Source organism: Bidens hawaiensis, unplaced genomic scaffold, assembly GCF_021521415.1.
Source record: "Bidens hawaiensis isolate Kalapana, Puna unplaced genomic scaffold, B.hawaiensis_p1.1 tig00042822_1, whole genome shotgun sequence".
NCBI classification, from domain to species: Eukaryota; Viridiplantae; Streptophyta; class Magnoliopsida; order Asterales; family Asteraceae; genus Bidens; species Bidens hawaiensis.
In genome coordinates this window covers 29,429-41,244 of record NW_027497580.1, presented here as the reverse complement: position 1 = coordinate 41,244, position 11,816 = coordinate 29,429, and the positions used below count along the sequence as shown (strand labels likewise).

At 36.3% G+C, this 11,816-nt stretch overlaps 1 pseudogene across 1 annotated transcript; it reads left to right on the top strand.

The window, feature by feature from the left end:
* Positions 1–287: 287 nt before the first annotated feature.
* LOC143593809 (DNA polymerase zeta catalytic subunit-like) lies at positions 288–9,903 on the top strand (annotated as a pseudogene). Its single transcript, XR_013146199.1, has 21 exons — positions 288–492; positions 553–651; positions 732–844; positions 945–987; positions 1,074–1,142; positions 1,286–1,438; positions 1,662–1,810; positions 1,893–1,984; positions 2,073–3,066; positions 3,152–3,376; positions 3,453–3,506; positions 3,576–3,827; positions 3,919–4,063; positions 4,231–4,822; positions 4,902–5,048; positions 5,645–5,920; positions 5,999–6,106; positions 6,960–7,165; positions 7,256–7,559; positions 8,375–8,992; positions 9,576–9,903. The product of XR_013146199.1 is annotated as a DNA polymerase zeta catalytic subunit-like (transcript).
* The last annotated feature ends 1,913 nt before the right edge of the window (positions 9,904–11,816 follow it).

Genomic DNA, 11,816 nt, shown 5'->3' with positions numbered 1-11,816 from the left:
TGAACATTTAATACACATTTACACGTATGAAAACCGGGTTAGACATTAAATATACAACTATAAAATTCAATGCTACTCAAGAGTCAATACATAAGAAGTTTACTTGTTTTTTGAATTCCAACCTGCAAACCGGGTTGAACTAGATTCAAGTAAAACCGGTTTGAAATCGACCCTAACCGGTTAATCTAGGTTCGAGTTTTGATTGGTTTGACTGAAAACGGGTCTGGTTAAACCCAAAATCAGACCGGTCGAACTTGTACGGAACATGGTTTAGGTTTCTCCCCTAGGTTTTATGATTTGAATGCTGCAATTGAGAGCGAAGATGGATGATTCTGATTGTAATAAGAAGATGACATTCAGCGTCCGAGTGGTATCAATTGATTACTACATGTCTCCGCCGATCCCAGGCGTTGATTTGTGCTACAGCACCTTTCAAGGTGGGGATGTGAATGAGGTTCCTGTCATTAGAAGACGTGTTTGCATATTCATAGAGTATGTATGTATGTATGTAACATTCATTCTTCATTATTATTCTTGTAATATATGCTGCAGGCTTTGCCATATCTCTATGTTCCTTGCTCCGATATACCAGGTGGTGATGATGATGCTGCTGCTGCTTGTGTGCAACTCATATGCCATGCTCTTGAGAAGGTACATACTTTTCCATGAGTATCTATCTGCATCTTCAATTATACATACCTATATATTGACTACTCCACTCTGCATCGCAGCTTAAAGGCACTGCTGCTTCCAAACGCCAACATGTGCATAGCTGCACTCTCGTCCGTGCAAAAAGGTTTTATGGCTATCATACATCCGACCAACTCTATGCAAAGATTTTTCTGTATCCTCTTTTTTTTTTTTTTTATTCTTACCAAACCTATTTCCAACCATTCATACTACATTGAAGTGTTATGATGTTAGCTTCTTCACACAGATCACAGATACCACCCACAGGATGTTTCACGGGCATCAAAACTTCTTTTGGTAAACATTATTTCATGTTATCTGAATTCTTATCAAAACTATTATTTTACCACTTTCAGTGTTTACTAATGGCATCCCATTTGTAGGATGGTTCAGTTCTCGACAAGAGTTTGCAGCCCCATGAATCACATATTCCATTTCTTCTCCAGTTCTTGGTAAAAAAACACGCATGCTAATAATCTGTGTTGGTTTTCTTATGCACTTCTAATTTCACTATATCATATCAAGTAGTGTCTGGTAACTCTGGTTATTTTCTTATTATATCACTTCTTTTCTTGTTTCTTTCACAATGTTTTAGGTTGATTATAATTTGCAAGGAATGGGGCACTTACATGTGTCAAAGATGAAGTTTCGCTATCCAGTACCACATGCTTTTACCAAGAAGAAGTCAAGTTATGATGGGCAACATAAACAGCAGATGGATATGTCCTTTATGTCTACTAAATCTAAGGTTATTGTCGTTACAAACACTTGTTTATTCAACTCTTATTGTATCATATTTTTGTAAATAATTAATGTGTTAGTATTATGATTACACAAAATATCATTAGAAAACAAAATTGACCTGTTCACAAGTAAATGCGTCAATTTTCACTCGGTAATTAGATAATCATTAACTTTGTGGTATGAATATATAGTATTCTTACTTAATATGTTATGTGGGAATTGGTCAGGCAGATTCAAGGGGTGATGCTTCTCTGGAGCCACCAATCTGGCTTTCATCCACCATTCCCGACTCTTGGATGTGGCACCTCCCGAGTCAAGATCCGGATGATAACATTGCGAAACGTTTGTGAACTTGAGGGAGATGCTGCTATTGACGGTTAGTTATGTTCTGAATTCCTCTCGGTTTTATCTTCCTAGAACATGTTCATGATTGATAACATTAATTTGAACGTTGACAGATATTCTTAACCAGCAATGTAAATTGTACTCATCCCTGTCACAAACCCTTTCTGATGTTAGAATGGTTCAATCACTCATACCAATTTGGGAGGTCTCATACTCTCGTCCAATCTTATTAATGTGCTCTTTTTCAATACCATGCGTTACTACTTTTCACCTTGTTTAATCATTGTTAACAGGAATTTGAGAGGACTGGAATCCATATGGAAAGCATATCATCTGATCCTGAAAAACCTAGCCCACATACTGTTTTGAGTGCTTTGTCAAATCAAGTCGAGTTTGAAAACAAGCTATTGGGATTGTGTAATGCAGGAGATTCTTTACCTTGTACTCCAGTCAATACTGGTCAAATGTTTTCACAATCTGTAAGATCTTCAAGTGATGGAAGGGATGTGGTCAATATTGGTCAAATGTTATCACAAGGCCACTATAGTGCAGAAGATTCTGAAGCTTTGAGGCTTCTAAATTGGCTAGCATCTTCTCAAGCTGCAGAAGATATAAACTCTGATGATGAACTTAAACGAGAAACCATTTTAAGTCCGTTAATGCCTGCAACAACGATTAATGAGATACTGGAAAAAGCTGACATGGAATTTATAAGTGCATCACAACAAGAATGTCAAGACATCCTTGATTCTGTCCAAGATTCACCTGATGTAGAATGTAAAACTAAAAGTGAAACTTCTGCGATGGCTCTTGATTGTAATTATTATTCTCCTGAATCATCATCAAAGGAAGAAATTCCTCAAGTGGATAGTACAAAGCCTATTCATCATACTAGGAAAACACCTAAGATAGAAAAGAACAAAGGTAAACGCCCATTATGGAGATCTTTGCCTTTATGTTCGACTGAAAACGCAAATGATAGTGAAAACCATATCGGTACAGTAAGTGGTTCAGGAAGGACAATCGTTGGATGCTCTGTTCGGGATTTGATGAGGAGAAAACGTTTTCATCGAGGCGAGTCTCCAAAAGTTGAAATTAATCATGATGTAAAGGTTACCCCAGACAAGGAATCTAAGGAGAGTATCATGTTGTCCCCTGCACAAACAAGCAATCAACAAAATGCTAGCCCTATCAGTACCAACTTGACAGATGGACCCACTGCAGTTAAATCATCGCCAACACTTACCCCTGGTTCAGACGGAAATAAGGCTGAAGAAATATGTCAATGTAGATACCTCTTTCTCTATCAATTATGGTATTTGTAAACTGTGTTAATGCATGTGATACCTAATTTGCTTTCTGTATCATGCAGTTGAGGATAAAGACATTCATGAGTGTGCTCCTCTAGTTGATGGGAAAAGTCAAGAAGTTAAACACACCAAGTCTGAAGCAGACGACTCCATGTCTAATCAGGAACTATCCATGGATACTTCCACACACTACCATGATGATGGTTCCTGTTTCTACATGTTGACTCCTGCGATTTTACCTCCATCAAAAGACGAGGTTAATAAATGGCTTCTTCACAATGAGACTGGTACTGCTGCTACCAATTTTAGATGAAAGTTTATGATTGATTCACAACTATTCTTATATCGACTCTTTGATGTTAGATGTCTTGAGAGAAAATGTAATTGCGTTAAAGGAAGAATCTTTGCCACCAAAGGGTAAAATCTTTTTTTTGTTTTCAAATGACAAAATAGTATATATACATAGTAATCGTTTAGTTTTTGCAGGTTCTCTTGAGCCTCTTGTAGACTCAAGCTCAATGTCTGACATTAAAACTAACTTGGATCACGCAAAAAAACTAGGGCAGGAAAAGCATGCTATGAGGCCAAAAACATGTTCTCCTGGATTGGCTTCAGTTCCACAAGATGTTTCTCAGTTATCAGGTCCTGAAGGCAAAAAGCTGACTCCTTTGAGTCAGGCAGGCTTTAAGGATCCTGCAAGCATTGGTGCAGGACAACAGCTGACTATGTTTAGCATTGAGGATCTGTTAATATGTTGAATACTGAACATATGCTCTTTGTTTGCATCAAGGAATTGATTGATATGTGGACTAATTCTACTGTTATTGACAGGTACAAGCAGAATCTAGGGGAGACTTGAGACCCGACACACGATTCGACGCCATCAGTTTCATAGTAGTTGTTATTGCGGAAGATGATGAGTCAGCAACCAGTAGTTATGTCATATTGCGCAGTGAGATGACGTCTGTTAGAAGGTGCACCATTTTCATTGCTTGTAGATTTTACTTTGCTTAGAAGAAAATTGATGCTCATTCCAGATATTATACTAGTAACAAAGTTCAAAAAGGCTGATATAAACAATTCTTTGTCTTTGTTTATAGTTAAAATACTTCTAAATCTAACATGGAATTTTGCTGCACAGAAATATAGACGGTATAAGTGATTGCACGTTTATAGTTTGCAACCAAGAAAAGAAACTATTCAATGAGTTCATGAAAATCATCAGTAATCATGATCCAGATATACTAATGGGCTGGGATATTCAGGGCGGTTCACTAGGTTTTTTAGCTGAGCGGGCTGCATTTCTTAGAATTGGATTACTAAACAAAATATCCCGAACACCATCACAACCAATTTTGAATCCAGGAGTTTCAGATATTCCAGATAAAGTAACAACGGGTGATGTGCTTCTTGAACCAGTTGATTCTCAAACTGATATGCTGAATGAGGCAATCATTGAGGATGAGTGGGGCCGGACTCATGCAAGTGGGGTCCACGTTGGGGGTAGAATCATTCTTAACGTTTGGCGATTGGTTCGCAGTGAAGTTAAGCTTAATATCTATACAGCTGAAGCGGTTGCGGAAGCTGTTTTAAGACGAAAAATTCCATTTATTAATTTCAGAACATTGACAAAGTGGTTTGCTACTGGTCCGGGGAAAGCAAGATATAGATGTATAGAGTATATTCTAGAAAGGGGGAAATTGAACTTTCAAGTGATGAACCAACTCGATATGGTATTGATTATAATTTCATTGTGTTTGAATGTGATTGATTTGTATTGTATATTCATATGCAGTACTTGTGTTTATGCAGATAAACAGGACATCGGAGCTTGCCCGTGTGTTTGGTATTGATTTCTTTTCTGTTCTATCACGAGGTTCTCAGTACCGTGTTGAATCTATGTTAGTGAGATTGGCGCATACGCAAAATTATCTTGCAATTTCTCCTGGGAGCCAACAGGTTTTTGCTCAACTGACATCATGTATCAGTATCAAAATGTGGTATGTATTAGGGGTGTGCACCAAATTGAAATAACTGAATCGTAACCGGAATAACTTGTGTAACCTAACCCAATAAAAAACTGCCTGTTTGATTTTATGTATTTAAAAGACCGGTATCTTGGTTTGGTTTTGCTATCAACCGCAAATCCAACCAAATTGAACCAAAAACCGATTTTAAGTAACTTTTAAGAAATTAATAAATAGTGTAGATAAAATTTTTTGGGTTCAGATGTGTAATAATCAGTTAATCATTAATGAACAAAAAAAATATAGGCCCAAAATTTGTGAACCAAGTTCATTATTTTGGAGTCTTTTTTTCGGCGCAAAAATTTTAAGCCCAAATGGTAGGACTTAAACCGAACCGAACACATTGTGAAAACCAAATAAAAAAAAAAGAAAACGAAATCGAACGGTTTTTAAAAACTCTATTACCAAGTTTTTGGTTTTTGGTTCGGTTTGAGCAGAAAGCCAACTGATGCATGCCTCTAATCTGCATTTACTTCGGTTTTTGTCTTCTGTTTTTGGCGGTTACTGAGGTAATTGTTTGTGAACTAGGTTGGTTGTCAACCAGCAATGGAATGCTTGCCACTTGTTATGGAGCCAGAATCTGGGTTCTATGCAGATCCAGTTATTGTTTTAGATTTCCAGTCATTATATCCATCAATGGTTATTGCCTACAATCTCTGCTTCTGTACATGTCTTGGAAAGGTTTCACCTTCGAAGCCAAATACACTTGGTGTTACAACATATACACCCGACCCCAATATTCTAAGAAGATTGAAACATGAAGTTCTACTTACTCCAAATGGTGTAATGTATGCACCTTCAAAGGTAATGATTCCTTTAATCTTCAGTTGAATGAGTTAATTGTGTTATAATGCTTTATGAGTTTATCCTATTATCATTCAGATTCGGAAAGGTGTACTACCTAGATTACTTGATGAAATATTGTCAACCCGGATTATGGTTAAGCAGGCAATGAAGAAGTTGTCTCCTTCAGATAAAGTACTTTATCGGGTATGATATCACAACTCACCATAGTCAACCTTCTTTTGGTACTCCTAGATAGAGGTGCACAAACCAGGTTTTGGGCCCAATCGGTTTGTTTATGTTTGTTAATTTAAAAAATGACCAAACATGAACAAAAGTTTTTGTTCATCTAGTTAAACGAAGGGACATGAACACATTTCGTTCATTTATGTTTGTGAACGTTCCTTAGTAACTGTTTAGGGGTCCTAGCACGTTGTTGTTCACATTTACCTTTAATTGGTTTTAGCTCAGTTATGTTCGTTCATCTATGCTCATTCGTTTACGTTCGTGAACTGTTTGTATACGCTGTTAATGAACAAACATAAACGAACACGAACGAGTTCATTTTCTTAACAAATGACACAAAGAAGAAAACTTCGTTCGATTAATGTTCGTGTTCGATTATTTTTCCGGTTAAAAGTTAAAAAAAACGAACACGAACATGCTCTGAATGTATTCCTTCGGTTTGTTTACAAGCCTAGGTCAACAAAAGATAAAACGGTTTTGTTAGAACCGGGTTGAAAAAGTCAAAGGATCAGGTTTGAGCAGTTTGGGTTGGGTTTGACCGGGTTGGAACCAGTTTCAATGTATAGGGTTATACCTAGTTTTAACCCTACGGTTTGGGTCGGCTCTTAACCAGCTTCTACGAAACCGGTTCAAAACTACTTCCAGGTTGGGTTGCAAAACGGTTTTGGAAGCATTGTTGGTTTTAATGTTTTATTGTGAACCTTTGCTTTTACATGGGATTTATTAAGGTTAGGCTCCCGTAGAAGTTGTTGAACACATTTTAAGTTATCTGGTCACTCAACAGTCAACACACATGCAATATTTTTTGTTTCAGATTTATAATGCAAGACAGCTAGCATTGAAGCTAATAGCAAATGTGACGTACGGGTATACGGCTGCTGGTTTTAGTGGCCGCATGCCTTGTGCTGAACTTGCAGACAGTATCGTTCAGTGTGGTCGCAGAACACTTGAAAACGCTATTTCACTTGTAAACACACATAATAAGTGGAAGGCTAAAGTCATATACGGTGATACTGACAGGTACGTTTATCTAATCCATCTATAACCAACCATGTGTCCATGCCATAATGTAAATCAGTCTATGTTGATTGCTTGTACCTTGTGTTGCAGCATGTTTGTACTCGTGCCGGGACGATCTGTGAGTGAAGCGTTTGAAATTGGGAATGAAATAGCGTTGGCTGTAACCAAGATGAACCCGAGTCAGGTTGTACTGAAAATGGAGAAGGTGTATCAATCCTGTTTTCTTCTTACAAAGAAGAGATATGTTGGTTACAGTTATGAGAAACCGGACCAAGTTAAACCTGTCTTTGATGCTAAAGGTATTGAGACCGTACGTAGAGATACATGTCCAGCTGTTTCCAAGACGATGGAGAGGTCCTTAAGAAACTATTTTGAAAATCAGGATATTAGTAAGGTAAACCTTCACATTTTATTATTTTATTTCATTATACATCTATCATTAATTATTAGCTGAATGGATATTGTACTCTCATGAGGCTTTGAGATTATGACCTCAAGTGAGGTTCATGTTCATTCTTTACATTCATTTATATGTTCATCTAGTATTTTAGGCCCATTACAGTTTAGTCTATTTTATAAAAGTAAAATTTCACACATTACAATTTAGTCGAAGTTTATGCAATAAAATATCACCCATTACGTTTTGACAACAGATTGATGTACACGTTTACTTTAACTGGTGTTCGCTAGGTTATGTTTGGTCATCTATGTTCAGTTACGTTTCGTTGGTGAAAAGTTTGTATGTACTATTAACAAATAAAAATGAACAAATACGAACACACTCATATGGTAAGCAAACAAACCCAAACTAGAAAATCATGTTTGTTTAATTGTTTGTGTCAATCATTTATTCGGTTAAAGTTAAACGGACCACAATGAGCATGCCCTTCGTTTTTGTCCGGTTTGTATACTACTCTGGCTGAATCTGATCAGTTGAGAAATGGATCACAACATGCAGGGTTAACCTATTACATTTTGTATTATATAATTTTCAACGTGTTATAAATAATTTGTTTGCCAAGTATGATATTAGTTTGTCATGCATGGTTGAGAATGCACTTTGGACTACTTTTGAGTTTTGACCTATCAGAGATGTAACATAAACTCAAACAAGCAATCATAACAAGATAGGTCAAAATCCCCCTCATTTTTAAGGTAAGATTTGCAGAATAGAAAACTAAAAGTAAAACCTATATTTATTTGCTACAGGTGAAGTCATACTTGGTACGTCAATGGTCTCGCATATTATCTGGCCGAGTTTCAATTCAAGATTTTATTTTCGCAAAGGAAGTCCGGTTAGGTACATACAGTTCACGCGTTTCCTCCTTACCTCCATCAGCAATAGTAGCTACCAAAGCCATAAAAACTGACCCGCGAGCCGAACCGAGGTACGCAGAACGAATACCATACGTGGTGATTCATGCTGAACCCGGTGCACGTCTAGTTGACATGGTGGTCAATCCTATGGAACTTTTGGCACTTGATTCACCTTACAGGCTAAATGACATGTATTACATTAGCAAACAGATAATACCAGCATTGCAGAGGGTGTTTGGGCTTGTTGGAGTTGACATAAGGCAGTGGTTTTTAGACATGCCTCGTCTTGTTAGAGAATCGGTTGTGAAAAACCAGGCTTTTGGCTCAAATTCTAACCGGACCAGGATTGATTATTATTATCTGTCTAAACATTGTATTATGTGTGGGGAGAAGGTGCAGGCGTCTGTTACACCTTTGTGTGGTAAGTGTGAAAGAAATGAAGGTGCTGTTGCGGTTGCTGTAACCACAAGGACATCTAAGATGGAAAAGGAGATTCAACACCTTGCTGCTGTAAGTATTATATGTTTGAAGCTGTTTACGTGTGCTTTTAACTAGGGGTGTAAATGAGTCGAGCTTGTGTAGCCTAACAGAGCTGGAGCTCGGTTTATTTAGCTTATTAAAGCTCAAGCCTGGCTGGTTTTGAGCTATATATCTAGATCTCGAGCGCAGTGCACCCGGCATTTTTTAAGCTTAAGTCCATCTTGGGCTCGGCTAGTTTGCTATTATATAATATGTATTTTGTTACAGTAAATACAAGTTATTATAGTCATTTATTAAACGAGCTTATTTTTAGACTTGATTCCGTATTGGGCATGATAGGCTGGCTCCAAACACTTTTTGTAACATTTTAAAATCTTTTGTAAATAATCAGTGTGTCAAATACAGTTTGAAAATAATCTATTTGTTTGAATAAAATTGTTATTGGCATTTAACATACACTTATCCTTCTAGCTAATTAATTTGATTTGACCTGTTTGTGAGAAAACATAACCAGGATCAACCCATGGGTTTGATTTGACTCCTGGTAGTAAACAATCACAATTATTCAGATGTCAGTTCTTTTACATGTTTGATGAGTGGTTGTGTTTTCCAGATATGTCGGCACTGTGGAGGCGGAGATTGGATTGTAGAAAGTGGCATTAAATGCACATCGCTTGCATGCTCCGTCTTCTACGAAAGGCAAAAGGTACAGAAAGAGTTACGGTCTCTCTCAAACTTTGCCACGGAATCGGGTTTGTATCCTAAGTGTATGGCAGAGTGGTTCTAGATTATTATATTTATTATAGTGTGTTGTATAGGCACATAACATACTTGTACATGGTACATAGTGATAACCAGTAGTGGGAGATGAAAAAAAGGTTACATCACCGTTTTGTGTATCACATTCAAAGCAATAGGTATAGGTACAGGTATAAATGTATTATGTGGTTTTTATGTTTCTCAACATTATAGTGGTTTTTGAACAGACACTCCTTAGTGTTTGTATATCTATCAATCTTTTAACATTTTTACTATATATTTACATACAAGTTATTAGAGCATAAGTTGGACACGTCAAATACTACCAAGTTAGGAATATAAGATAAATATCGAACGCCGATGCGACAGATTTGTTTGTAGAGACTTGTGTTTGATATTTATAATATTTATTTGGTGCCTTAATTGATTATCCATGTGTAGTGGGATGGCTTATATTTTTATGTTAACTCTTCAACACACTTCCTAACTTCCTGCGCAAGTTCGAACTTTTTTGGTTGACTACCAATATGTGAGAATTTTTTTGTGGGACTTGATGATATCACTTGGTTCTCCCATGTGAGCGACCTGATTTTCCACTTGTATCAACGTATGATTCTAACTTCTGAAACATAATTCTAGAATATCAGTTTATGACATTTAAATTCAGTTCTGAAACATAATTCTAGATTCAAATTCGAATGGAGGTCAGTGTCACTGATCGCTTTTTTTTTTTTTTTGCAAATTCAGGTTCTTTTTTAGTTTTATATTTTTCATTGACTATTTTAATTTGACGAATTTGTTATTAGGGTTTATTTCTGGAGAGATAACGAACTTTATTGATACCGACCGAATTTAATCGACTTGCTTCCGTAACACCCGTGTTTTATCAACAACCGGGTTTTACCCATAAAATAAACATCATTTTTAATATGTTATTTATTTTTATATCATAAGCTACATGAGTGTTGCTACTGTTATGGGTGTATACTAACTTACTTTTGAGTTTAGTATTGGTACCTTAACAAAGCTAACTGTCACCGACCAAATTCGTATCATTTAGATCATAAGTTGTACGTGTACCGACCCCGTTTTGAACATTTACAGATTTATCCGAATTATTTAGTGTTAGTGTTGTAACGAACATAACTGTTACTAACCGAGTTTGCATCGCCGTGTCACCGCAACGCGGTACGTTTTTACCTAGTTGCACTTTAAATGCTCGTAAATACAACCACTATACTAGATAATACCTTTATAAATCAAGTAGATTTTGTCTCACGTTTTAATTACTTTATAATTAAAAACGTTAAAACTTTATTAATATTCTTCTAAAGTTAAAATGGTGTCTTTTATAAAACAACAAACACTCGTGTGTGTGTGTGTGTATATGACTCTTAATTCTTAGCGATTTATAGCAAGACTAGAACTATAAACCTCTAGAGAGGAAGAAACTAGTTAATACACCAATGTATCATTAGGGGTATGTTTGGTATACGGTAATAAAATAAATGAGGGAATGGAATTTTATGCAAACATTATATATATATATATATGGTATTTAATCATTTCAGAAGTTTTTTTACAGCGAGAAGTACGAGAAGTGAAGGTGTAACTCCATTAATCCCTAATTTCACTCACTTTCTTATTGTATAGGTGCGTATGTACGTGTGTAGGTACGTATTTTTGTATATGTGTATGTATGTTTGTATGTGTTTAGGTATGTAGGTTTGAATGTGACTCGGTACGCTTGTATGTGTGTAGTAGGTTTGAATGTGTGTAGGTACGCATGTATATGTGTGTAGGTAGGTTTGAATGTGTGTAGCTAAGACATAAATACAACCAACCTAAATACATGTAGATAACATCATAAGAAAGGGAGTGAAATTAGGGATTAATGGAGTTACACATTTACTTCTCGCACTTCTCGCTGTACTATCACTTCTCGCAAGATTTATCCCCTATATATATATATGTGTGTGTGTGTGTGATTGAGATCATGTGAGAAATTTGAGAACAATTTTGGACCACAAAAAACCCCAAAAATAAAAAAAAATCATAAAACAAAAAGAAACGCAAAAATAAAAAAAAAGTAAAA